The following is a 26,788-nucleotide window of genomic DNA, read 5'->3' as shown; positions in this document are numbered from 1 at the left end:
CTGAGGGATATCTTTGGGAGAAGAAAAGTCTGGGTAGTAAACCCTACACAAATCCAGTGGAGTCCCTAAGACGGTTGGACGGCACCTTGTACTCCTTCTTCTGGCAACTCCTGCAGCCAAGTTGGTGCCAGATGTAGAGCTCTGCTTTCCTTTGGACCTCATCAACAAGGCTGAGATAGGGGTCTTGTCGTTGGCCAGCTCAGGACCTCCATACACACTGCCCAGGTTTGCACCCCAGGGAGGTCACTTTGCTGCTGCCTAACACAGTGGTTTAGCTTCATCCCTGGAGGCGCACTCTATTGTCTCTCAAGACAGATGGATGCCAAGAAGAAGAAGAAGAAGAAGAAGAAGAAGAAGAAGAAGAAGAAGACCACTGAGCTCATAAGAGGAAAGCCTATGAGAAATCTGCATGCAAGACAGGAAGGCTATAGCTCTTTCCTGCTGTGGTTCCCCATCAGCTGGTATTTCTGTGGTATAGTGCCTCTGATGCTGGAAGTCGCACATAGAAATAATGGGTAGTCTCCATTGATAGAAAAATTCATGCAGGATAAGTGAATGCCACAGTTTGCTTAGGTACTGGGAGATAAAGTATTTTCTTTGTCCCGAATCTCCTACAATTCAGCTTCACTGGGTGACCCCCTGCTTGGGGCTCTGGGTATATTCATTTTTCAGGTTGAGGCCACACAAAAAACAAGATGGACTATCCAAACTTTACCCTGGTTTGGCAGTTCCAAACTAAAGGCACCATGTGTTTAAAGTTTCCCAGCACACATTTAAAGCACATTACTCCCTCCTACTAAAAATCCTGAGAATTCTACTTAGTTAAGGGTGCTGGGAAAACTACAGTTCCCAGGATTCTTGGGGGGAAGTCTTGTGCTTTAAATGTGTGTTGGGTGTGCTTTAAGTGGCCAAAGTAATGAATAGAGAAGACCAAGCTGACCTCCAGGGACACAGGACAGCAAGTCCCTTGTTCTATTTTCATAATCACTTGAAACGGATTAAAATAATTGGGAGTAAACATTAACAAGCTCGTAATGTTTAAATACCCTTTTCTCGCCCTACTTTCATCAAGAAAAGCATCATCTTTAACATCTTCTAAGTTAATCTGAAGCTGCCAGTGTTACCACAAAACTGTAATTGCTTTTACCTGTCAATATATTTGGGGGGTGCGTGTGTTTGTTTTCCTGGAGATCCCAGTTGCTGATTTTGGATTTCCAAAGAAACAAAGCAAGGTACTTATCTACAAATTCTCTAAAGGATGCAGAGGTGACTGCAAGAGTACAAACCTCTCCTTCTGTGTCCAGCATGCCAATATGCTGAAAATCTGTGGAATAGTTTTTTTGGGGTTGTTTCCACCCACCCACCCCCGTAAACCCCTAGTAAAATTCCAAAGTTATGCATTCTGGCACTCAAGAGTATCATGCTGCCAGTGTACTTAATTACTCAGTCAGCTACTGCAGAGCTCCTGTAAGTGATAGGTCACTTTGCCGTTTTAGCAACTGGTAGCCTGCATATAGAGCAGCCAGCAAAAAGGCTTTGGATTTTGTAGACACATTAGAAATCATTATTTTACCCTCCCAACGACCCTGGGCCATGGTCAGCCAAATAAAACCTTGCTGCCTTCAGTGAAATGCAGAAGCAGCTTTGGCTCAATACAATGCAGAAGCCACAGTGGAGTGGAGATTCCATTAATACACATACAGACCCCAAAGTCTGTGTTCTCTCATATCCGCCCTGCAGAGTGTCCTCACATCAGATGTCAAAGAAATAAACAACTATCTGACATTTAGAAGACATCTGAAGGCAGCCCTGTTTAGGGAAGTTTTTAATGACTGATGTTTTAATGTATTATTTATCTTTTGTTGGAAGCTGCCCAGAGTGGCTGGGGAAACCCAGCCAGATAGGCAGGGTAGAAATAATAAATCATCATCATCATCATCATCATCATCATCATCATCATCATCACCATCCCAAACCCCTCTGCACAGCTTTCTTGGATTGCGTACACTCAATGCCATTTTTGTCAATCCAAAATCATTTATTCTCTACCAACTCAACATGCTGCTTTCAGTCTAGACTGCTGTCCACAAAGGTGGGAGTGCTTACTTGATACATTTGAAAAGCCTCCTTTTGATTAGGTTATGCTTCTTCTCTGCACATGTCCCAAGTTAAGGATGAAGGAAGCAGCAATTGCAATGTCAGTGGGCAGGTGTGTGGATACACCACCGGTGCCAGCACCCCCTGCACCTGTTTTCAAAGGGACACACTACAACCTAACGAAGAATCGGTGTACTCCCTGATTTGTAATCATAACACGCATCTAATACTAGTTGCATGTAGCTAAGGCATACATCCAAGATTCCTGGAATTTCACTCCAGATTGGGAGTTATGTTTTTCTCTGAAACTAAAATGCCATGTTGTTGGAAGAACCAGGATAATGCAGTAAGCTTTAACTAGAGGGCTGGGGGAGTTAAGGTGGATCAGTGTAGGATTCAGCAATAATTGGAGACAAGGGTGGTGCTGTGGTCTAAATCACTGAGCCTCTTGGGCTTGCCGATCAGAAGGTTGGTGGTTCGAATCCCTGTGACGGGGTGAGCTCCCGTTGCTCTGTCCCAGGTCCTGGCAACCTAGCAGTTCAAAAGAACGCCAGTGCAAGTAGATAAATAGGTACCACTGTGGTGGGAAGGTAAACGGCATTTCTGTGTGCTTTGGTTTCCGTCACAGTGCTCCATTGCACCAGAAGCAGTTTAGTCATGCTGGCCACATGACCTGGAAAGCTGTCTGTGGACAAACAGCGGCTCCCTTGGCTTGAAAGCAAGATGAGCGATGCAACCCCATAGTTGCCTTTGACTGGACTTAACCGTCAAGGGGTCCTTTACCTTTTCAGCAATAATTAATAGTTAAAGATTCTGATCTTGCATGTTGTTCTTCTGAGTAAAGTTTAATAGTTGCTTACTCATATTCTACTTTATACATAGTATACATTGCATACATTGTTCCTTATTCCTCCCTTCCCTGGGATTCATTCCTATATTTCTGCTGCTGATTTCTTTTTGATGCAACCCTGCTTATATCTTTTCTAAACTGAAATGCATTCACTGGTCTTCTGCTGGTGTGTTTAAAATATTTGCCCTCTTGAATCCTGTCTGGTAACTACCCTCTTGCCCATTGGGACAATTTAAAGAACCTCATTTTTCACAAGAAGCCATCAACAACAGTGGCAGTAGCAGGGGGCCCAGCCACTGATTTAGGCTAGATGTCATTTTGCCACTGGCTGGATGTGGTCATATTCCAAGGATTCATTACCCATGTCCCAGAGTGTCTGTTATTTCCTCAACCCTCTGAGGTATCCTTCCCCCAACCTGGAATCCTCCAAATGTTCTGGATCACAACTCCCATCAGCTCCTGGGGCTGAAGTGATAAAACCACAGGCGGGCACCAGGTTGGGGAACGATGCTCTGAAGATCAAGAAGGTGTTTCAGATGTTTTACAACTTCTGGATGTGCAGATTACAATGGTTCAAAGCCTTAATGATTGAATATAAATGAAATGTGTGGGTGTTTAATGGTGCCAAAGTAACATTATAAATAAATATTCAAGTAGCAGCAAAAGAAATAATTGTGAATTAAATAAACAAGAATTATCAAGTTAACCATGAAGGCTATTGACAGACTTAATCTTAACAAAGAGACTAACAGTTCCTGCTAGACTAAAGATTTAGAATAAATTCCTATTCCTTATAAATAAGTTCCTTATACATTTCATATCAACCTGTCCATGGTTGCTATAGTTACCAGATGTGTAGCTGCTGATGTTTCTCCAGGGTGGTCATTCCATTAATTGGTTCAGAAGTTAATCTTACTTTGAATTTGAAGTTCTCCTAACAAGCCCAAACCAGGCTTGTGGATTTGATTGATTGTCTCCTATAGCTGCTTCGGTAACCATGACAACCTTTATCCAAACTGGAGAGTAAAGGCTGTTTCCCCCAGTCTGTGGATGCCCATCCTTATATTGGCCATTGACGTCTTTAGCATTACTTGTCTTTTCTGCCACATGCCTGCCATTAAAAGGAGGAAGAGGTTTTGCCTTAAGCTCACATAAGATGTGGGGAAATCAGCTGTTGATCTTTAGCCATCAGCGCATCTGAAACTGCTTCACTGTTGCGCGAGAGATCTTCTAAAGCTGGACAAAGAATTATAATGCCACATTAGCTTTGCTTTGGCGTCCATTTCGGAAGGCCTGCCTCTACCCCTCGCAGCAAGAGCAAGGCAGTCAGGGAGAATGAATGGCTATTCCATAGGGGATCGAAGTTAGTGTCTCAGTCAACAGTTGCACTGCTGCTCCTTGCTCTGTGGCTGTTCAACAGCCCATAGTACTGCATGATTTAAGGAGTCTGCCAGACTCTCCTGACTTCCTGCCTTGCTTGAATTAGATCTATGCTCAGCAGGCCTGAGCTACACAAGAGGAAGGGGGAAATCACTGGGCAAGGTCCCCAGCACCTGTGCAAAGAGCAGAATTGCCTTAAGGCACCTTTAGATGCCATATATTATTTACTGAATATTTATCCTGATTTGTTTGCACAAAACATAGATGATGTCTGTTGTTCTTTGACTGGGCATTCTGATTTGTTTATACAATTTCCCATCAGCTGATTCTTATTCCACACTTCCGAGTGCATTTCCCCATCACACAAAAAATCCAGTTTATTTACTTATTTTTTTTTAAAAAAAAGTGGGTTTGTTGTGCCAGAGAACTTTAATGCACTGTAATTGTGGAAACCTACATTTGCTGGTATATAATTAGATCCAATTGTGTATTGGAGGTTAGGGGAGGAGTGCTATCCCTGCTGCGGGACACATTTTACTGCTTCTAGGGTAGTTTGTCCACCTCTGGTCCCCACCCTGCACAGAGTTCTTGCCTGTAGCTCCTAGAAACTGTCGGTATGCAGCAGCAGCCACAGCCCAGGAATGGCTTTGACTGTCTGGTTAAGCCAAGTGAGGATAGACAATGGGTCTCAGACCCTCAGTGAGTTAATGACTTCCCCCTGCATGTGAAGACAGGCTCCAGTAGATTGAGTGAAAGAGATCAATAGTGGGTCCAACGTTCAAGAAGGCAGTTTTTGCTTGTGGTGTAGAGAGCTGTTAGGGGCAGATGGGGCTCATCAACCTGGGAAGGTAGCCCATCTAGGAAAAGGCAAACTCTGATCCTATACCTCTGCTGACCTACAGGATATCTTTGGGAGAAGAAAATGCTTTGGAGTGAACCCTACACAAATCCAGAGTGGAGTCTCTAAGACAGTTGGATGGCGCCTTGTATGCCTCTCGAGAGACAATGGAGTGCAGCTCTGGAGGTGAAGGCAAATCCCTGCACCAAAGTGACCTCCCTGGGGCAAAAGCAGTGTGTATGGAAGTCCTGGCCTGCCCAACTGAGAAGACCTCCCTCTTGGCCTTGCTGATGTGGTCCAAAGGAAAGCAGAGCAATACAGTTGGCACCAGCTTGGCTGCAGGCATTGCCAGAATGAATCATAGAACCATAGAATCATAGAGTTGGAATAGACCACAAGGGCCATCGAGTCCAACCCCCTGCCAAGCAGGAAACACCATCAGAGCATATGTCAGGAGTGGAGGTCTTGTCAGTTGGGCAGGCCAGGACTTCCATACACACTGCTTGTGCCCCAGGGAGGTCACTTTGGTGCAGGGATTTGCCTTCACCTCCAGAGCTGCACTCCATTGTCTCTCGAGACAGATGGATGCCAACAACTGAATCTTTCCTACAAATTAGTGACAGTCTCTTCTGTGTAATTCACAGAATGAGGCTTGCTGATATTAGTACACCAGCCTCAGTACACTAGCTCATGTAATAGGAATGTTAGTGGCACATGGGGAAACCGAAGATGAAGTGAGGGAGCTAAGCTAGACTTTGTTTCATTCTAGTATCCAATTTCCCTTTCTGACATTTAACAACCTGACAGAGCTTACCCAATGTCATAAACACGGTTTCCTACAGGAGCCTTGAGACGCTCTCATAGTTTGGCACCTTAGCAGCTATTAGCAAGGCACTTAAAAAGTCAATATGTCTGTACACAAGAAAAATAAGCTCTGCTTCTTACATTTCACACTCGTGTCTAAAAATCTGGATGCTCTGTAATGTGAAAATGGTCATGCAGGTGTTTTTTATACAGTGCAACTGGAAGCCAATTCTGGCAACCAGACATCTGGCAAAACAAAGTTGCTTGTTTAACCCTTCACATGTTGCATGCACAAGTGTGACTCCGTATCTGAGAAGCAGCCCTTGGGTGATTGGCACTCTGTCACAGATGCAGCCATGCACTCCATTTGGCCTGCATTACAAACGCAAGCAGACAGGATCCATTGTTGTATGAAAAATAGCACAGATGGACAGGGACCTTTTAAGCCCATTTTCTCAGGCATTTGAAGCTTCGCCATTTGATTCCTCCTCCCTAGCTATCACTCAAGCTCCATGTTTCTATTACAGATGCCTTAAAATAAACCTCCTTTTTCACTTTCTCGTTTGCGCCCCTGCATCACGTCAATCTCCACACAGTTCAAAGATTAGTATTTATTAGCAAACTGCTGCTTTTGTGTCAGCGGGGAATGTGTACACAAGTTCTCTGGTAATTGTGACTTTATGTATGCCTTTGGTGACATAGTAAAGTGAATTAAACAAGGATAAAAAGGACAAGACGTTTACACAGGATACACAAGAAAGCAGTTTCTATATTAACCTCTTTTTTGGAAGCCAGCCTTCCCAGAAACCCCTTGTGAATCAGAATTAGGACAGAGTAACTCGCATTTATATTGCAACCCTCATTCATTCCAATCTATGGGCCATATGGTTTTCAAGTGTGTGTGTGTGTGTGTGTGTGTGTGTGTGTGTGTTTGCATTCCCAGTTCCAGTGCCACCCTCCACTAGACAGTGGCTAAGTGAGATGTGATAGAACAAACTCAAGCAGACAACAATCAGGATTGAAAATGGCCACAACTTTATTGACTACAGATGTAGGTGGAATTTTGGCTCAGCCATTGCATGTATATCCTCCTGCCAGACTGGAACTGCTTCAGGGTCTTGCCAAGGATTATGGCCTCCCCAAGAAGGCCAATCTACAATGTTCCCTGACTGGGCAAGGCAGCAACCAATGCCTAGCCAGCCAGCAAGGCACTGCCCAACTGGTGGGGCCTCTGATTGGGCCATTTGAAGCTAGCTTTCTGGCAGGAGTCTTGCCCTCTGATCCTGCTGGTTGAGGGAATTCCCAAAAGGCTGGCAAACACATGTGATCTAGCTGCTAGGGATGGTGGTGGAGAGTGAGAGGCTGCAATCGCTGCCCACCTGGAAAAGTCATGGCTATAATCATCCTGGTTCTTTCCTAGTTGTGATTAGAATAGGTAAAAAAGGTAAAGGACCCCTGGGTGGTTAAGTCCAGTCAAAGGTAACTATGGGGTTGCAGTGCTCATCTCCCTTTCAGGCCAAGGGAGCTGGTGTTTGTCCACAGACAGCTTTCTGGGTCATGTGGCCAGCATGACTAAACCACTACTGGCACAACGGAACACTGTGATGGAAGCCAGAGTGCATGAAAATGCTGTTTACTTTCCCGCCACAGCGATACCTATTTATCTACTTGTACTGGTGTGTCTTCGAACTGCTAGGTTGGCAGGAGCTGGGACAGAGCAACGGGAATTCACACCTTTGCGGGCATTCTGATCAGCAAGCCCAAGAGGCTCAGTGGTTTAGACCACAGTGCCACCCGCGTCCCCTATGATTAGAATACCACACCCATGACAAAGGGGTGGTTTTCATTTGTGCTTCGTTGTTCAGCTTGTTCAGCTTTATTTCCATTACCTCCTCCCCTCCCATGGCTCAGCTGTTTTCTTATTTCTGGCCTCCTTTGCAGTATAAAATCATACATTTCCTTTTTCCTTTTTGTGCTGCATTGTTATTGCCTGTTGGCTTTGCTTTAATTGGATATGAGAAAACAACATAGGTGCAGCAAGAAGTTCACGGAGATAGGAGATTAGATTTACCTGTTTTCATGGGAATAATATTTTACCCTTTTATTTCCTCCCTTCCACTATAATCACCAATATCTCTCATTTTTTCTCTTTCACCTTCCTCCCTCCATCTTGTTTACATTCCTTTTCTTTTATTTAATTTTTAGAACAGTTTGCCCTTATTGTCATAGAGCATGCTATTAGAAAACTCAGGGAAAGAAAGTAGGAAGCTACAGGTTAGGCTAATTGGCAACACCTGCATGGCAGGATGCTATGAATTACAAAACAACATCTCACTCTGAAGGATACAGAGCTGTGAATTGAGGAGCTACGAAAATGAGGAATGTTTTCTGACATTTTTCAATTGTCAGAAACTGGCTTAAAAGGAAAGAGCACTTAGAGAAGAAGTTTGAGGTACTTTCTGATTTCACACGAGGCAAGATCAAGTTTTCCCTTCTTGGAAGAAGGTTCTGAAAAAACATTTAGTGAGTAAAGAGGATGGCCAAACTTTAAGCCTATCCTATTGAACTGACTGCGCTGGATTATGGAGAAAGCTAGAGAGTTCCAGAAAGACATCTACTTCTGCTTCATTGACTATGCAAAAGCTTTTGACTGTGTCGACCACAGCAAACTATGGCAAGTTCTTAAAGAAATGGGAGTGCCTGATCACCTCATCTGTCTCCTGAGAAATCTCTATGTGGGACAAGAAGCTACAGTTAGAACTGGATATGGAACAACTGATTGGTTCAAAATTGCGAAAGGAGTACGGCAAGGCTGTATATTGTCTCCCTGCTTATTTAACTTATATGCAGAATTCATCATGTGAAAGGCTGGGCTGGATGAATCCCAAGCTGGAATTAAGATCGCTGGAAGAAATATCAACAACCTCAGATATGCAGATGACACAACCTTGAAGGCAGAAAGTGAGAAGGAATTAAAGAACCTTTTAATGAGGGTGAAAGAGGAGAGCACAAAATATGGTCTGAAGCTCAACATCAAAAAAACGAAGATCATGGCCACTGGTCCCATCACCTCCTGGCAAATAGAAGGGGAAGAAATGGAGGCAGTGAGAGATTTTACTTTCTTGGGCTCCATGATCACTGCAGATGGGGACAGCAGTCACGAAATTAAAAGACGCCTGCTCCTTGGGAGAAAGGCGATGGCAAACCTAGACAGCATCTTAAAAAGCAGACATCACCTTGCCAACAAAGGTCCGTATAGTTAAAGCCATGGTTTTCCCAGGAGTGATGTATGGAAGTGAGAGCTGGACCATAAATTCTTCGCCGAAGAATTGATGCTTTTGAATTATGGTGCTGGAGGAGACTCTTGAGAGTCCCATGGACTGCAAGAAGATCAAACGTATCCATTCTTAAGGAAATCAGCCCTGAGTGCTCACTGGAAGGACAGATCGTGAAGCCGAGGCTCCAATACTTTGGCCACCTCATGAGAAGAGAAGACTCCCTGGAAAAGACCCTGATGTTGGGAAAGATGGAAGGCACAAGGAGAAGGGGACGACAGAGGACGAGATGGTTGGACAGTGTTCTCGAAGCTACAAAGATGAGTCTGACCAAACTGCGGGAGGCAGTGGAAGACAGGAGTGCCTGGCATGCTCTGGTCCATGGGGTCACAAAGAGTCGGACACGACTAAATGACTAAACAACAACAACAATTGAACTGAAAGGGGTTTTTCTCTCCCTTTCTCTTCCTTATTTTGAAAAAAAGCCAAACCACTGCTAATTTGTATTTCTATTAGTTTCATCAGAAACCTTCTCTTGCTTTTTTCTTGATTATCAATAGGTTTTGTCAGGAAAGACATAAAGCTATTATCTATTATTATTATTTTCAGATTCTCTCATTCAATTATAATCTGTTGACACACTGGCAAGAATTCTTCATTGGAAACTGCTGTATTATAATTCTCATAGTCAATAAAATGTTAAAATTCACTCGTGGAGTGTGCCCACATTACAAATTAAGTAGCATGGTAGTAAACCCCATTGAATTCAATGGGGCTTTTGAACAGACATGTATAAGATTGCACTGCTAAACCAGTTTCAAACTAGTTTAGCCAGCATGTCTTGTAGAATCTCCAGGATCTGTAGTTTCCTGTAAACCTTCAACAGAGGAAAATCTAAACTCTCACGAAACTGCTATTCTCAAAATTCTTGGTAGAAAGCAGGCCAGATTTAAACAAGTTTAAAACTGTAATGTAGGTGCATGTATGCTATCAAACTATTTTCTGGAACAACACTTTAAACAAATCACTCTTTCTTTTCCTGAACAATACTCTGCTTTTTCAGCTTATGTCCACTGTCTCCTTAGAACTATGCATCTGTTTTCATCAATCATTTGAATTGCATGGCCTGTCAGTGATCTCTTGACATTCATTAATACCTGACATCATGCACCATGATGTAACATACCCGTCCATTAGCTACATGGTATTGGATTGTCTGAACAACATGATCTTATCAATGGAAGTCATTCCAACCCGTGGAATGAGAAGACCCTTTATAGAAAATAACTTTGAATTATTTTTATTTGGAAGACAGGCATGGAGTTAACCAAGGAAAACATTCTGCATGCTCAAAAATTCAGCATATGCAAAATGAAAAAGAAAGGTCACCAAATTCTAACCTTTCCACATATTAGAATAATGTGGCTAGAATCATTCTAGTCCCAAAAGCCGATGCACTTTTGTTTAATTTACTCTTCTTATGGTATCTTTTCACCCAGTATATAAAATGTGCCTTTACTGATTTTTACCTTATGTGATCTACATCTCACAAAGAATATAAAGACAAATATATGAAAATATGAGTTAGTTTTGCTCTCATTTTAAGCTTGATTCAGTCGTATGACCTCTTGTCTCTGCCTTTTTCATCCTGTCCTCTTTAGCTTGCTATTTTCTATCACCTCGGTGTTTGCAAGTCAGGGACAAGCAAGACTGCCCAGTTGAATTCAAGAGAAATAACAATGGATCAAATAAGGAGTTTAAGGCTGCAATCCTAACCCCATTTAGCTAGGAGTATGATGTTCCACTGAACTCAGTAGAACTTACTTTTGAGTAGACATTATTAAGATTGCACGGCTAATTCAGAACAATCATTTTTTGGTTGGTTGTGCCCATAACAGTGACTGAAGATGAGATGATGGAAGGGGGGGAGGAGTAAATGAGGTTAATAATGAAACTATCCCAAGAACAGTGGGATCAAAGGAGGAAAGCTCAAATATAATGTAAGTTCAAGAGTCTTATTTGTAGAACTTAAGAGATCATTATTATTTGGAAATACTGGCAAAAAAAGAGAACTTATAGAAGCAAAGTAGGGGCAGAGAATTTCAAAGGGAAGGAAATCAGTATTATTCCTAGGTCAAAAGTCCACTATTAAAAAGTGTTGATCAGAAATTCTTTCAAAGTGAGATCACCGAGAGAGAACTGTTTTTCAAAATAAGCTAATAAAGGAAAATATGGAATATAAGCCCCCTGCGTGCTAATTAGATATAAAGACCTGTTAAAACAAGATTTTGAGTCACATACCAGAGACTGACAGATTGATAAGATGAAGATGGACAATCAGAATTTTGAAATTGGAACCAACAAGCAAGAGAGCAGAACATAAATAAAAGGCATTTCCTCTAGAAACCAGAACATGGGGAGTCCCTGGAAATTAATTTAATTTAATTTGGAATATATAATTGGTGATAGTGTATATGATTTGATATGATTTGATTTGATTTGTTAATAATTGAAATATTTTTATTGGAAATTGAATAAAACTTATTTATAAAAAAAGAAATTCTTTCAAAGTTAGTGTTTACCCGCAAGGCTGTGAAAATTTATTTATTTACTATTTCAGCAGCTAGCCTTTCTTTCATGAAATGAGTATCAGGATGAACTACAATATAAAACACAACAAAAATAAAATAAAATCACACATCATTTAATTGAAAGAGAAAAATTACAACCGCTATTAAAACCACACATTTCTAACAACAAAGTTGGTAGATAATTAATTAATTAAGTTTGCAACTGGTCCCAGTTACATCCATGAGTCCACCAAAAATTCCCAATCAAATATGTGTGCAAGTTGGATCTCAGAGGGGAGGGTATTCTGCCACCACAGAAACAGCTTTATCCCATGTTCCTGCCCAGTGTACTTTGATGGATTGCATGTATATATCACATGTTTCTCCAAGGAACTCAAGGTGTCATATATGGTTCTCCACTTCCACATATAATTCCCACAACAACCCTATGAAGTAGTTTAGGCTGAGAGGCAGTGACTGGCCCAAGGATGGCTCCACAGAGAGCACATTACAACCACTCAGCTGAGAGGTTACCAGAACAGGGATTACAGTGACAATGACATCTCTGTCCAGGAACAGCCATGGCTGGTGAACCAACAGGAACTAGGAAGAGGTGCCTAGGTGCATAGGAGACTTTAGTGCCCATTGAGGTAGGAATATACTAATTGCTCTTCATCTTGTCCTTTGGGACAGCTTAGAAAAACCAGCTGAGTAAAATTCTTGACATGCTCCTTAAAATCCTTAGAAAGCTTTTGAAATATCTTTCTTCTTGTTACCATTGTGTTTTTTCTGTGTTATGTGCTCATATCACATTCTGTGTCATATTAATATTCTCTTTGATTTTTTTCTTTTGAGAAGTTCTTTTTTTATATACATAAATGCCTCCTACCAAGCACTTTTTATGCTGGACCCAAAACAAAAGTTAAATAAGTAGGACTCTCTTCATGAGAGAGTTCTAATTGCCTAGTTGATCCGAAAAAATCTGCAACCTTTTTTCGCGGAGGAATCATTCCATTCCCTTGCCTTGTTCATGTTGGTTGCCCTTGATCATTGATGGAAGTTGTAGTTCAACAAAATCTGGAGAGCCAAAGGTTGCCCACACCTGCTATGGGTGAATGAACCTTCCAGATGAACTACAGGGTATGAAAGTTTCTCCTGAAGGAGTGAGGGAAAATGTGATATGATGCTGCTTGAAAATAAACCTAGCATATTTACTTATCGGGACACGGGTGGAGCTGTGGGTTAAACCACAGAGCCTAGGACTTGCCGATCAGAAGGTCGACAGTTCGGATCCCCGCGACGGGGTGTGTTCCCATTGCTCGGTCCCTGTTCCTGCCAACCTAGCAGTTTGAAAGCACACAAGTGCAAGTAGATAAAGAGGTAGCACTCCAGCAGGAAGGTAAACAGTGTTTCCGTGTGCTGCTCTGGTTTGCCAGAAGCGGCTTAGTCATGCAGGCCACAAGGGAGCTGTACGCCAGCTCCCTTGGCCAATAAAGCGAGATGAGCGCCGCAACCCCTGAGTCGGTCGCGACTGGACCTAATGGTCAGGGGTCCCTTTACCTTTTTATTTACTCATAGTGAATGAGTTCTCTGAGTACCAATTCTTAGGTAGCTCAACACCATCCATGGACAAGAGAAAGGTATCAATAGATCTGGATGATACGCCCTTCCCCCAGTTTTTCAAAAGTACTCCCCTAAAATGAAAATAAACGTGGGGGGAGGAATGCATAAGCAAAAGGGAGGGAAGTGCTGAGTATCTGCCTGTTGAGGGAAAGAATGGGAAACAGTGGATGGAGGTATGAGAGGGCATGGAATGTAGTATCGTGAAAGAAAACATGGCTAACTAGCTGAATAGGAGCACTTCATGCAGCAACACTCCATTGCAAGTCTTACTTGTAAAAAAGGTCAAACGAATCTTGTGCATGCAGACATACAGTGATTCCAAATGGACAGAGGAATAGCATACTCTTGCAGTTGCAGGAATATCATCCCCAGCAGAGGACAGTGAGGAGGCATTAGCCCCTGATTGGAGGTAGAAAGAATGTGCTTCTGGCAGTTTAAATCACACTTGATGCACTTTCTCCTCCTCAAAGAATTCTGGGCACTGCAGTTTGTTAAGGGTAGCTGGGAATTGTAACTTTGTGAGGCAAAAACTACAGTGCCCGGAAGTCTTTGAGGGGGGCAAATGTGCTTTGAATGTGCTTTAAGCTGTTGTGTCATTTTGGGGTGGGAGCTGAGCCTATGGGCCCCTCCAAAGTGGCCTGGGGGAAAGGGAAGAGAAGAAATTTTGCTTAGACACAGCTCCCCACAATTACTTTGGTAGAGAAGGACTTGATTCCCTTTACTTTTATAAGACTTCTTACCCACCCTTCACCGAAAGATCCCAGTGCTAGTTACAGCAGCAGAATATGCAGTTGTAACAACAAATAGATCCATTCCAAATGGAATGAAGCTGTATATGTTCAGCTAAAGAGGTGGGTCCCACAAAGCAAATTATATTAACTGCCAAAGACCTTGAAGTCACCAGGGGTTCATTGCTACTGTAAATTTTCTGGGGTTTCCACGCTTGTGGGTTGAAGTACAGAAATGTAGGATTCAACTTCAATGGAAGGCAACTATTGAGAATGGAGGGCATTAGAGACATGAAGACAATATTCTCACATTGCCCTGCTACACCCAGCCTCATGGCCCTTAATTCTTGAAGCTGTAAAATGCATAAAATGAAGGACTTTGCTTGTAGGTAGCTGTGGAGGTAGGTGCTTATAGCAAACATCTGTGGGTCCTGACCGCTTTAATATTTGAGAACACAACACAGTTTTGCACCAGCTCTGCTGATGATTAAGAACCTTTGAAAGGGATTGACGTATCAGCCTACCATAGAGCAGCAGAGCAGTGCAAAAATCATTTTGTAATTATAGAACTTTCCTGTAACTTTGAAGTTTGATTATCTGCACAGTTTGCTGGTTTGCACCATTTGCTAATTTGCACAGTCTGCTTATTTGTGCAATTTGCTTATTCATATTGATTTGCATGTCATAATTTTAACCTGTTGAGTATGTGCGGTTCTTGTGGAAATGTGCTGGTTCCAGCTCTCCAGCAGCTCTGTGACACCGATGGCCTGAGTCTGAGATTGGATGAAGATTATCATGCCATCCCAGAGAAATTTGAGTGTGTCACATGGGACAGGCCTTTTAAAAACCACCACCAATTTCATTACAGTCCAAAGAAGATAATGGCATCATGGAATCCACAGAATTCGGTTCCAGAGAGCATTCCAGGCGATCTTATCACTTGTCACTTGAACTGAGTTTATTTGAACCCATTTATCATTTTCATTAGAATCATTGTAATGAGAAAGGAACACTGGTCCATTTTTTAATCTTGCCAGCATGTAATATACAGCCTGGATGTTAAGAAAGCAGCAGCAGACACTATCAAACTCATTTTCATTTTGCTTTGCTTGCAGCAATCTTCAAATAAAGGGGACATAGAGGGTAAATGAAGATGCAGAAGGGGGACTGTGTCAGAACACTTCCGGGTGGAAATGTAAGCATCTTTCTGAACTGTAATGTGTTTCAGGAATCCCATGGAGATCATGTTCAAAACCCCAAGGCTGGATGGTCTTACAATATGTCCCTATCTGTATGTAAGTTTGAGTGTGTGTGTGTGTGTGTGTGTATTGATCCAGCTAAAAATCTGCAACTGCTTTGAGGTCTTCTTGGCTCATTACACTTTCTCACAGTGTGGTTCTGGCTGAATGTGCCAGAGATTCTAGTGAATGCAATTCCCTCTTTGCGCACACACAGAGAAGTTCTATTACCAAAGAGGGATTGTAAGCCTCTGGATTTTGATCAATGTACTTACAAAACTGAGTTAGAAGAGAATAGCAAGAGATAAGACATAAAACTCTTACTGTCGTTTCCCTCATCTTTTACTTGTGATTTCAAGTCTTCATCTCCAGCACTATTTTTTTCAAGGAGAAAATTGACAGTACGTAGTGTGAAGCTTCATATACTACCAAGAATTGTTTTCCTCTTGCCCTTTTGCCCCTTCTCTTTTACTTTCTTGAAATTTCTCTCTGCATTATCCCAGGCTCTGACTATGCTCAGGGTTCTCTTTCCTCCATTTCCAATTCCACAACCTGACATTATCAACATGAAGTTGCTTTGTTCTGAGTCAAACCACTGCTACACCTCACCCTGCTGCTGCTGTCTCAAGCTGACTGGCTGCACCTTTAATATATCCTCTAATTCAAGGATGGGGGCCTGAGAGCTTGCAGGCTGGATTCAGTGCACCAGGCCTTTTAGATCAGCCTGTGGGCCTCCTCAGCAACTGTCCAAATGGGAAACCATCTTCTGGGAGTGCCGCTTCAAGTTGTAACTGAAGGGGAAGGTGGGTGAAGCACCACAATGATAATAAGAGCCATGCTGTTGGAAGGCACAAGACCTACCTACCAGGGAAGAATGGCAGAATTACATGGAATTGGCGGAAATGACTGGCAGAATCCGAGACCAGGGAGAAGAGTCGGTGGAAGAAGATTGGAAAAAATTTAAAGCATATTTACAGAAATATTCTAAAATTAATGAATGTTAGAAGGATGCTGGAAAGAAGCTACATGACTTTAGTAGAAATACTATAAAGAATTAAGTATGAATAGATCGACATTGGGTAAAGGGGTAAATTTAAGGCTAAATTGTGTTAAGATAAATTATGGAACTAAATTTGAGAAAGAGGGAAAGAACTTGCTGGAATAATTAATTGAACTAGAATACAAAAAAGGAGGTGTGAGGAAGTCGAGGAAATAAGCAAATGAAAGATAAGGATATGAAAATACGGGGTTCTTTTTATTTTTGTTTGTTCTTTTTTGGGTTTTTTAAATGTTTTTGCTTTTTCTTTTTTGCCTTTTTTGTATTGTTGATGTTTTGTATTACTGTATTTATTTTTGTTTCTGAGGTTTTATAATTGTTTATTGCTGTATTTCTCTTTTGTTTCTCTTTTCTTTTTTTCTCTGTAATGTTTAAACTTTAATAAATATAGAGTCATACTGTTTCCGACAATTGTTCCCTTCAGGACTTGCAATGTTATGCTAACGTTCCCTTCCAGCCGCCACTCAGAGTGGTGGCTCTCACCTTTCCCATTGGGAAAGGTTAGAGGGGAGGGGAGCCAGCTATATCAAGACTCCGCATTTCACAGCCCCTAGAGCCCCTAGAGTTACAAATAGCTCCCTTCCCCCTCACTTTTCGCATGTGGAAATACAGAAAAGGAAACCATATAATTGCATTGTACGAACAGGAGTATTTTTTCTGTACTCCTATCAGAAATGCCATGCCAACAAAAATGTCTTAGATTTGCACTTTCCTTTATGTGGCCATATTTTATTTGTGGCTTATAGGCATCTTGTGATCAACTGGGATCGACAGTTCCCTTTCTTTTTCTGTGATTCCCTACGGATTAAGTCCAAGCAGCTACTGAAGTGCTCATTATTGATTCCCAAGTGTATGACCTTATAGTCACAACTATTGAACGGAATCCCATTTCTGTAACTCATGAGGTTCATCCTGTAATTTTTTGATGCTTATCTCTTCTGACAAAGCCTCCCAATCTGTAGTCATCAGCAAATTTAATCAGCAGACACGTTTTTACCACCCAAGTACAGCTGCTAACAAACACAGAAGAAAATGGGTCTCAGAATGACCTCTAAGGAACTCTTAGGTTTTGCTTCCCTGACTTGGTTTTTCAGCCCTTTTTGTTTTCTTATATGATTGTTTTCTTATTAGTAATTCCATTTTTAGACCACTTTCCACCAATGTTCTCAGAGCCGTATACAAAGAATACAGTAAAATGCAACATGAAATATTCAATAAAGTTATCCAGGCATCACAATGAATAGGAACAGGACTGTCTCCAGGTGGTGCCTCTAATGAAGGGGTTGCCAACATGGTGCCCATGAGTTCCATTGTGCCCTCAAGCACATCCCCTCAAAAATCTACAATGCATAAGGTAGTGATTGTTCTCCCTGCTCAGTTCCATGGAAGTGAATGAGAAAGTATGGACACACTGAAACTTCATTAGCATATGGCTGTCTCTGTGCTCACAAGGGATTGTTTGAAGAAATCAGTCTAAAGCAGACTTTCCTTCCATAATTTAACAGTAGAAAGCAGTACAAGGCAGTAGCAACCACATCACGAATTTTAAAAGGGTCCTTGAAACAAAACAAAACGAAAAAACAGGTAAAAGCTTAATGGTGAAAAGTTTTGACCATTTTGCATGTATGTTTTGCTGTGGTTAGTGTCTCAGGAAATGTTCACATATGTGTTTGTGTCCACAAGCCAGAAATTCTCTTGGTGCCATGGTAACAATCTCTTCTCCTTACTGTATATAAGCATGGAAGTCTTGGTAACACTCCCTCCCCCCACCTTGTGAAATAATTTTATCTCTTTCATAGCTACCCATCTTTAGGTGGTTCCCCCCCCCACCTCCCTCCCCGATTCTTGACACCTCTGTTTTCTTTATGTGTCACATAGGCCCACATAGCTGGTAAGTGTTAGTGTTGGTGGAGTGGGAGAAGAAACAAACGCATGAAGACTCTGTGGAATGTAGGATTTGTTTGTACAGAAGGCTCACAGGCAAAATAACTTAATGCTTCTTCAGATAATCACTGTCAGTATTTGAAAAGGCATTTGCACAAAGCTTCAACGGGGGATAAAAAATCTGATTAGAATGTAGACTAAAACCTAGATAGGTGCTATCTGATACCAACGTTATATTGCTCATCGGGTGTAAATTATGGTTTGTGCGTATTAATTTCTCCATCGATAGAAAACTGCTGCATAAAGGGCAATTCTAAAATGGAGAAAATAAGAAATTACCAGTTGCCAAAACTGAAGCGCTATTTAGATGGGTCCCCTACTTCCCTCCATTATCAATTTTCCCATATTGGGTGGGTCTGAAGTGAGACTGTAAATTCATTTTGCTGAATCTCTGCAATCTGGGCCCCTGATCATGCAATGTTCCTGATAATAGGAAGGACTTTACATGCATTCAGCTGAACATGTTTACAACCCCCCTTCAAATCAGTGTGCTCAATGTGAGGATGTCAAGGGTGGAGGCAGCAAAGCCAATGCTCTCCCCCCCTTCCAAAAATAGAATTAGGAATGAATAGGTATTGTGCACTCCCAACAGATGCAGCTGGCAATGCCTTGGGTGCAACAAGCCTGCTTAGTGATTTTACCACTGAAGTGAATATTTTCACTTCTTTTATGACTGATCAGGTCACACACGTTTCCATTTGTTCAAAGTCAAACAGTAGGTTGCACACATGAAAAATCTGGTGGCATTTAATTTGTTTCCATGCTTCTGCTTCCCTTTCTTTAAAGGTTCCAGACTACATTGACATGGTAGTCTCAGAAATTTAGTGGAGATATAATAATTTATCATGCAGAGTCTGAAGGGCTCAGAGAACTAGACCTTTTGAATGAGCCTTTTAATGTTTCCATGACTGCACCTCACTTCTGCTTCTGAACCTATCCATCATTTTTATTTTAGACTATAAAGTTTGAAGGCAAAGACTTTTGTTAATTAGCACTCATCATCTCTTTACAGAAGACACTTGAGTAGTGATGGGAGAAATCTGCCCATTTCAGTTTGGAATGGGCTGGTTCTTTCCAAACTTTTTTTGGAGAATTCATGGACAGAATTCAGCTTCTTTCCCCCCACTCCTAAATATTTCAATGCTTGGAAAGACCAGCTTCAAGAGCTCCTTCACTGGCATTCATCCTTTTGTCTGCCAGTTATTTTCTCTGTTAAATTTCCACACTATAAACACTATAAATTTCCCACAATAAACACTTGTCTAGTCTCACAATTCCCTGTGAAGAAGAATTGATTGCTAAACCATTTTTGGGGGGAATGGGGTCTCCTAAAAACTCTCAGCAAACTCAAGAAGTTATAGCTCTCATAATTATTTGAGGGAAGCCACGACTGTTTGAAGTGACACCAGAGAACTTTAAATGTATGGTGTGTATGGAACTAGCCGAAATGACTGGCAGAATCCGAGACCTGGGAGAAGAGGCAGTGGAAGAGGATTGGAAAAAATTTAAGGACTATCTACAAAAACATTATAAGTTATATGAATGTTGAGAATTTGCTAAGTTTTGGGGAAAACATGCTTCAGTATTGAGATTTGAAAATGATGGAAATTAAGTTATGACTGTGAAAAGTTTAAATCTTAGAGTATATAATTAGATGAAAGTATAAAAACACATGAAACAAGGTATTAATTTGCTGTTTATTCTTTATTGTAAAGAAAGCAGGGGATGGAAGATGTGGGGAAGTCCAATTGATTATGAAAAAAGATTCGGAAAAGTGAATTTTCTTTTATTTAATTTCTTCTTTTCTTTTTGTAAAACCGCTTTTGTTGTGTCATTGACGATGTATTCTGACCTTGGAAAAAAAGCAATAAAAAATATTATTAAAAAATAAAAAATAAATGTATGGTGTGAATGTGGTCATAGTGTGGAATTTTTGGATGTAATGGCAGGCAGGGTGAGAGGTACGTAAAACGTTTTGTTACTTTAATAAGGACATACTTGCTATATTGATGGATACACTCAATTTGTACCCCACTTTACCACCAAATGGTGCTCAACTATGAGAATGAAATTATTTAAGATCTTCATTTTTGAGGACAATAGGTCGTCACAAACATTAAGTTAAAGAAACAAGAGCAAATGAGTGTATGTTAATCCGTCTCACTCAAGGAGCTGGTCTGCAAGGCAAACTAGAGGAGTCATATATTCTCAAGGGACCCTTCAGCAGCAAAAGGAGTGCTAGATAAAGGATAATATTTCTTCAAATCCTTCACATTCCTGCCAGCTCTTTTGAAGGCACATAATGCAGAGATTAGCCTACATATAGAGACAAAGCCAGTGGGAACTAGAACAAGAAAGAACTTGGGTACTGAAAACTAAGTCTGAATAATGAAGGCCACATTGCTTTATTTTGCTGTGGAGTCCAGTGTGGTGCCTCTTTTGATGAATTAATCTGTTTCAGAAGGACACTTTCTTGGCATGTCTTCAGCACAGTTTTCCTTTTCTAGTGAACGCTTGAGCTATACAGTGTGCCTAAACTCAGAAATAGGGCATCATTGCAGACCCTCTGTGTGGGAGAAAGATAGGTAAGACAGACTGGTCAGAAAATAGCAGTGTAGTTAAGAAATCGGTGAAATATTGCTGATTTGTATAAAATAAATCTGTTCCATATTCTGTTCCATAAGCATTGGGTGCTTAGTATAAAGTCCAGTCCCTCATTAAAGCAGAACACTGTTAGATTAAAATGTTTTTGTTCTGTTGTGGGGGGTTGCACATAGACAAAGTCCAACATTGCACTTTGGGAGACCTACAAATCAATCAAATATCAGAGAGTGGGAAGAATAACTGTAGTTTAGAAAAAAGAAAATTAACCACAGGTCCCTATTTTTAAGCACAGTCTTCCATTGATAAGATAGCAGGGTGAAATCCAATTGTGTCAGCCCCCACCAGAACATGCACTGTTTGCAGAATGGACTCATCTCTCCCTGCAACCCCCTACATGCCCTCAAAATCTGCTTTAGGGGTTTGCCAGGGTGAGGACTGCTTGCATGAAGGAATTATCTTATTTCTCCTCATAATAATCATGGGAGATTGATGAGGTTGATAGCAACTCACTGGTGCTAGTGTATTATTATTATTAATTATTATTCTTATTTATGATTCACTTTTCACCAGACATTCTATAACCAGAGTGCTTCATGGCTGAGCAAAGACTTGAGCAGAGATTTCCTCAGCGTCCAACTTTCTGCCCGCTACATCATATTTGCTGTGTGGACAATTGCCGTGTACGAATGGAGAGCAAAACGTGCACCAACCGCAAGACAGAAGTTCCCTGCTGTATTCAACTTCTTCTGGTAAAGCTCTGCAATATATAAATCTATGGAAAGCTATGGAAGAGTAGAGATTTGCCACCATGCTGTGAAGATTTTATGCGATAATCCCACCTGCCGATCTCTGGCAACACTTAGCATGGCCCACCTGTGTGGACACCAAAGATAAACATTTTTGAAAACATTTATAAAATGCAGATGTCTTGAGGCACAAGGGAGCTGGATATTGGTAAATCTGACTCCCTGTCTTACTCATGCATTTAAATTAACCTTTATTAGGCTACTGCATGGAACTTGAGCATATTTGCTGCCTAAACACCTGGCTGATTTGTGAGCAACCATCAGACCTAGAAAAGCAAACCTTAACAGAAAACCTGCAGTTTAAGTGACAGAAGCAGGCACAAAATAAGTAGAAGTTTTCTTGAGAACTAAACTGAGCATTTGGCTTTTGGGCTGGCAAGGAGCACTGCATGGATATAAGGCCATAGACAATTCTCATTATCCTATAGACCTGATCATAAAGTAGCTTAGGGCCAGTTCACACAAAGCTTTATCTTCTGCATGCCATCAGTCATGGCTATGTCCCCAAATGGACCCTGGAGGCTTCGGGGATGTTGGGCTAGATAGCCATTGGTCTGATCCAACAGGCTGTTCCTGTGTTCTTACGACCTGAGTGTAATGGTATGGCTACTACATGCTTCCCTCTTCTTTAAAGGAAAAGAATCATCTGAAGCGGACAACCATTATCTGAATGGTAGAGTAGACCTTTCCTTCCACAACTGACCAGTGATTTTCATTATCATATAGGAAAATCACTGCCACAACAATAGACATCAGTGCTGGCTCTGAATTAGCTGAGCACAATTCACATATCTATTTTTCCAAGGATTCATGGGTGCATGAATCGTAGAAGCGGGGCCAGATGGGTCACATGGAGAATGAAGAAGAGAACATAATGTGTGCAATCTGCCCAACATAAAATGACAAAATCTCAAGCACAAGAAAGACTCGGAGTGGAATGAAATGCATCCCTTGTTTTGTTCATCAGGTAACTTCTAGAAAGGGCTATCCTTACCATAAGTGATGACTTTTGCACAACCTGCAGTAGGGTTGCGATTCGGGTTGTCGGAGAACACCTGCAAATTCACATTTATGGATTCTTATTATTTATTACATTTGTTAGTTGCTTTTTACAACAAAACCCAACAAGATAAAATACAAGGGATAAAAACACTTAAAGCTAGATCCTTTAGAACAATGTGTAAAAAAAAAAATGGCCAGCCATGTTTTCTGTAAAGCTAAAAATACTCTATTATGCCTTACAGGAAAGGTTTGATAGAATTTATTATGTTTGCTCTCTAGTACCATTCTCAATGCAGAACATTCAAAAATGCATTTCCTGGTTTGTTCTTGACCTCATGAGTGAGTCAAATGCATTGAAATTTAGCAAACACTGCAGGCTCAATCATAGAAATGGCAGTGGGTCCACTGAAAATAGTCTGAGCCTGATGCTCCTTTGAACTTAGCATTATTTCAGTAAAATAACTCAATCTGCATTATCCAGTGTATCCAAGGTACCTCTTTGGCCTGAAAGCATGTGCATGATGATTTATAGGAAGGTTCAATAAAAGCTATTACATTATCAACATTGTGCATGCTTTTTCTCCTGGGAAATGCATAATGACATTTATTGCCATGAGACACTTAAAGTGCTTCAGTGTATGATCTATTGTGCTCAGATGCAACATTTTTATTACTTAAATGCAGAAAACCTTGTAATAATAGTTGAGAACTTAACTATTTCTTTGACATTGTATTTTACCAAATACTGCTGCCAGTTCAGTAGCTGTTATACAACATGTAACACAAGAATATGTTAGTTATGAAATAATTTGAACCAGCAGCGATGGCAGCAATATGGAGCGAAGGCAAGAAAATGACACAGATAAGTGTGACTAAACTTCAAGGAGGGGGGAGAATTCAACGGAGCAGCATTTTCAGTGTTAGCATCAGATTCCATGGCAGTGTTCTGTTTGATAACACTTCCTTCTAGAGATGGCGGGGGAATTCAGCTTGCATTTTAATGTGAACTTACATAATTCACACTTCCCAAAACATTACGTGGGCTAAACGCAGCTATCCTTCAAAATTCCCACTTCTCCAAATATCATGACTCAGTTCTCCATCCAAAATATGTGTATGAAAATGTGTTGGTTAGGGGAAAGTGTGAATAAAAAGACAAACTGAACTGAATATTGGTGAAAATAACATTTTAAAAAGCATTGCAATGGGAGAAAATACTTGTCAACCAGTATATTGTGCAAAACCTATTTATTAAAAGAAATGTGCACTAAAATGCTGCTGAATTTTTCAGAGGAAAGTTTGCAAACTGAACTGAATTTAAGATTGGAAAAGTGAGAAACTGAGAAATCCATCTCCATTTATGACGCTGAAATCTGTCCCTGGAAAAAAAGTGAACCAGGAGTTGGGAATCTCCTGCCTGGGAGTCAGTTTGTGATTCAAGTTGGCCCATGAGGCCGTTTCCCTCAAACCATGCCCACCTGTTACTGGGCCACATCATCTGATGGGTGGGTTTGGCTCCTGAATGTTGCTTTGACTGCATGCTCCCTGTGAGGAATGTGCTGGCAAAGCCGACCACTTCAGAAGCTGTGGCTGTGCCTCCCCCCACCAGCTGGTGAGCGGAGGGCTCAGTCCTGCTGAGTACAATTTTGTCATCATGTTTCCCCGTGGAGCAAAGCCTGGCAGCCAGCAGGATTGATGAGGAGAGAGTGCAATCCTTCTGGGGTCTGCTTCACTAGTATGTTCCTCTCCCCACTCATGGGGGGAAGGTGGGCAGGATAACCCATCTATCAGCCACTTGACATCACCATCAAAGTTGGCTCATGGGGTTGGGGGAAGATAAAGATTTGGCACACTAGGCCAAAAGCAGCCAGCCCACCAATAGTATAGACTGAGGTGGTTGCCGCAGGCAGAACCAGGAGGAAGAGGAAGAGGAAGAGGAAGAGGAAGAGGAAGTCGCTGCTGCTTTCCATAGCAGGGTCTCCATAGCTGCTGTGTAAAGTGGCAGCAGGGCAGTGGCTTCTCTTCCTTTCCTCCTGCTCCAAGTGCCACCTCTCTCTAGGCAGCCTCAGCAAATAGGCTTTCTTCTCTCATTGCTTAATTTATTATTATTATTATTATTATTATTATTATTATTATTATTATTATTATTTAATTTATTTATTTATTTATACCCCACCCTCCCCAGGGCCAGGCTCAGGGTGGCTAACACCAAATATAAATTACAATAAAACGTAATAGAAAACAACAACCAAACAATAAAGATATTATTATTATTATTATTATTATTATTATTATTATTATTATTATTATTATTATTATTTATTAATATATGGCTTAAAATAAAGCTTAAAACACAGCCTCATTTTAGTAGTAGCCCATAAATCAAGACCATAAAGGGAGGAAACATCAGATATTCTCCCGAGCCAGCTATCCATGCTGGTCCATAAGAGCAGGAAACCTATTCACCAAGTGCCCGGAGAGCAGCAAGCCTATAGGAGAGCAGTAAGCTACTGCCCCATTGCTACTGCTACTTTACACAGCAGCAACGGCAATGCAACCCCGCCGTGTAAAGGATTGAATAATAAAATCATAAATTCAGCAGTGGGGCAGCAGCTTTCTCTTACGCCTTGCCACCTCCTCCTCCTCCCCTGCTCAACCATTCCCTCACTCGCTTGCCTTCCCTCTGCCTCCACCCACCCACCCATTCCACTTCATGTTTCAAATGCAAGGAATATTAAAGGGCCTTCTATCCTGAGAAGATTTTATCCTGAGTAGAATATTTCCAGTTTGGTGTAAATTCAGGCCCACAACTTCCAATTGAGCTCAGGTGCATTACACTGCAGCGGCTGGACTTTTGGAGTTTTGCTCTGTTACAGTTTCCGCTGGCATTTGCTAGAATTGTTCCTATGCTAAGGTTTTATTTGGCCCAATATATTTTTATACTTCCCATTGTTGAGCTTGCATTTGCATTTTAACTTATCCTCTGTCCTGTGCCAAGGGTATTTAGTGTGGTATCCAACTCTGCCGCCAGATCCTACTCCTGCTCAATGCTTTGAAGCATATGGCCATTAAAGATATATTTCCTAGTCTTGCTCTAATCCCGAGGCTCATTACCTTGCACTTCTCTGCGCTGAATTGCTTCATCTGCCCATGCTCCAAGTCAATGCAAGTCATTCCAAATTTGATTGCCTTCCTGCTTTGTATTGACTTCTCCTACCATATTCTCAGCAGTCAATTTAATCTCCTTTATTTCCATTTGTAAAGCTAACCATTTTGAGGCAAACACTGTTTTCCTAAGCTCCTCAATAGCCATCTTCGCTCCATTCATTCCCAGCGACTAGACCTTTTCAGGTGGTTGTCCCACTTTATTAGTGTTGGTGGCAAGGAAAGATACATGTAAAAAGAGAATTTCCTGAATGCCAAGGTCCAGGTTTGGAGCAAGTACTCTTTAGTGAGAGAATGCTAGCAGGGATTTAAAATCACAAAACATGTAGCAAAGTAAAGCATGGAAATATAGGCTGTTAGACCTTTAAAATACAGTATGTGTCCTTCTAAATCCCTTCCAAAATAGTTCCCTCTTCCCTCAGCACAGGAAAAGATTACACATTTGGTAAGTTAAAAATGGTTTACATACAAACTCTCCCAAGGTCAGGTTCATGTGCTTTTCCATACAGCAGTCGGAAAACACAGGCAGTGCTACTTGGCTTCATTACAGGGGTAAATGTTCTTAAATTGTTGATATAGGAACACAAGAATGGCTTGTAAAAGTCATGCGGTCTGAGCTTGGAGCAACCAACTCAGATTCTCTTCACTCACTGAGCTTCTCTGGTCGTCTGAAGGGGAACTATAGGCTTGATGGCCTTCCTCCTAAGGTGAGGGAGAGTGACCTAAGCCTGGCAGGACAGCTTACTCTATGGCATTAAGCTCTTTATGCATTAATTAAACTTAAGCATGCTGGTTATATGAGGTTGG

The 26,788-nt window shown here is 41.3% G+C and overlaps 1 long non-coding RNA gene across 1 annotated transcript in view; it reads left to right on the top strand.

Moving 5' to 3' along the window:
- The window catches only part of LOC308571757, a 38,004-nt gene extending 14,625 nt beyond the window's left edge, over positions 1-23,379 (top strand). Inside the window, exons 3-4 of the long non-coding RNA XR_014001586.1 lie at positions 15,281-15,360; positions 21,579-23,379. This is a non-coding gene — a long non-coding RNA (uncharacterized lncRNA). The remainder of the gene's footprint in view (positions 1-15,280; positions 15,361-21,578) is intronic.
- The last annotated feature ends 3,409 nt before the right edge of the window (positions 23,380-26,788 follow it).

The sequence above is a fragment of the Podarcis bocagei genome, assembly GCF_964188305.1.
Source record: "Podarcis bocagei genome assembly, chromosome: 1".
Taxonomy (NCBI): Eukaryota; Metazoa; Chordata; class Lepidosauria; order Squamata; family Lacertidae; genus Podarcis; species Podarcis bocagei.
This window is presented reverse-complemented; position numbering and strand designations above follow the sequence as displayed.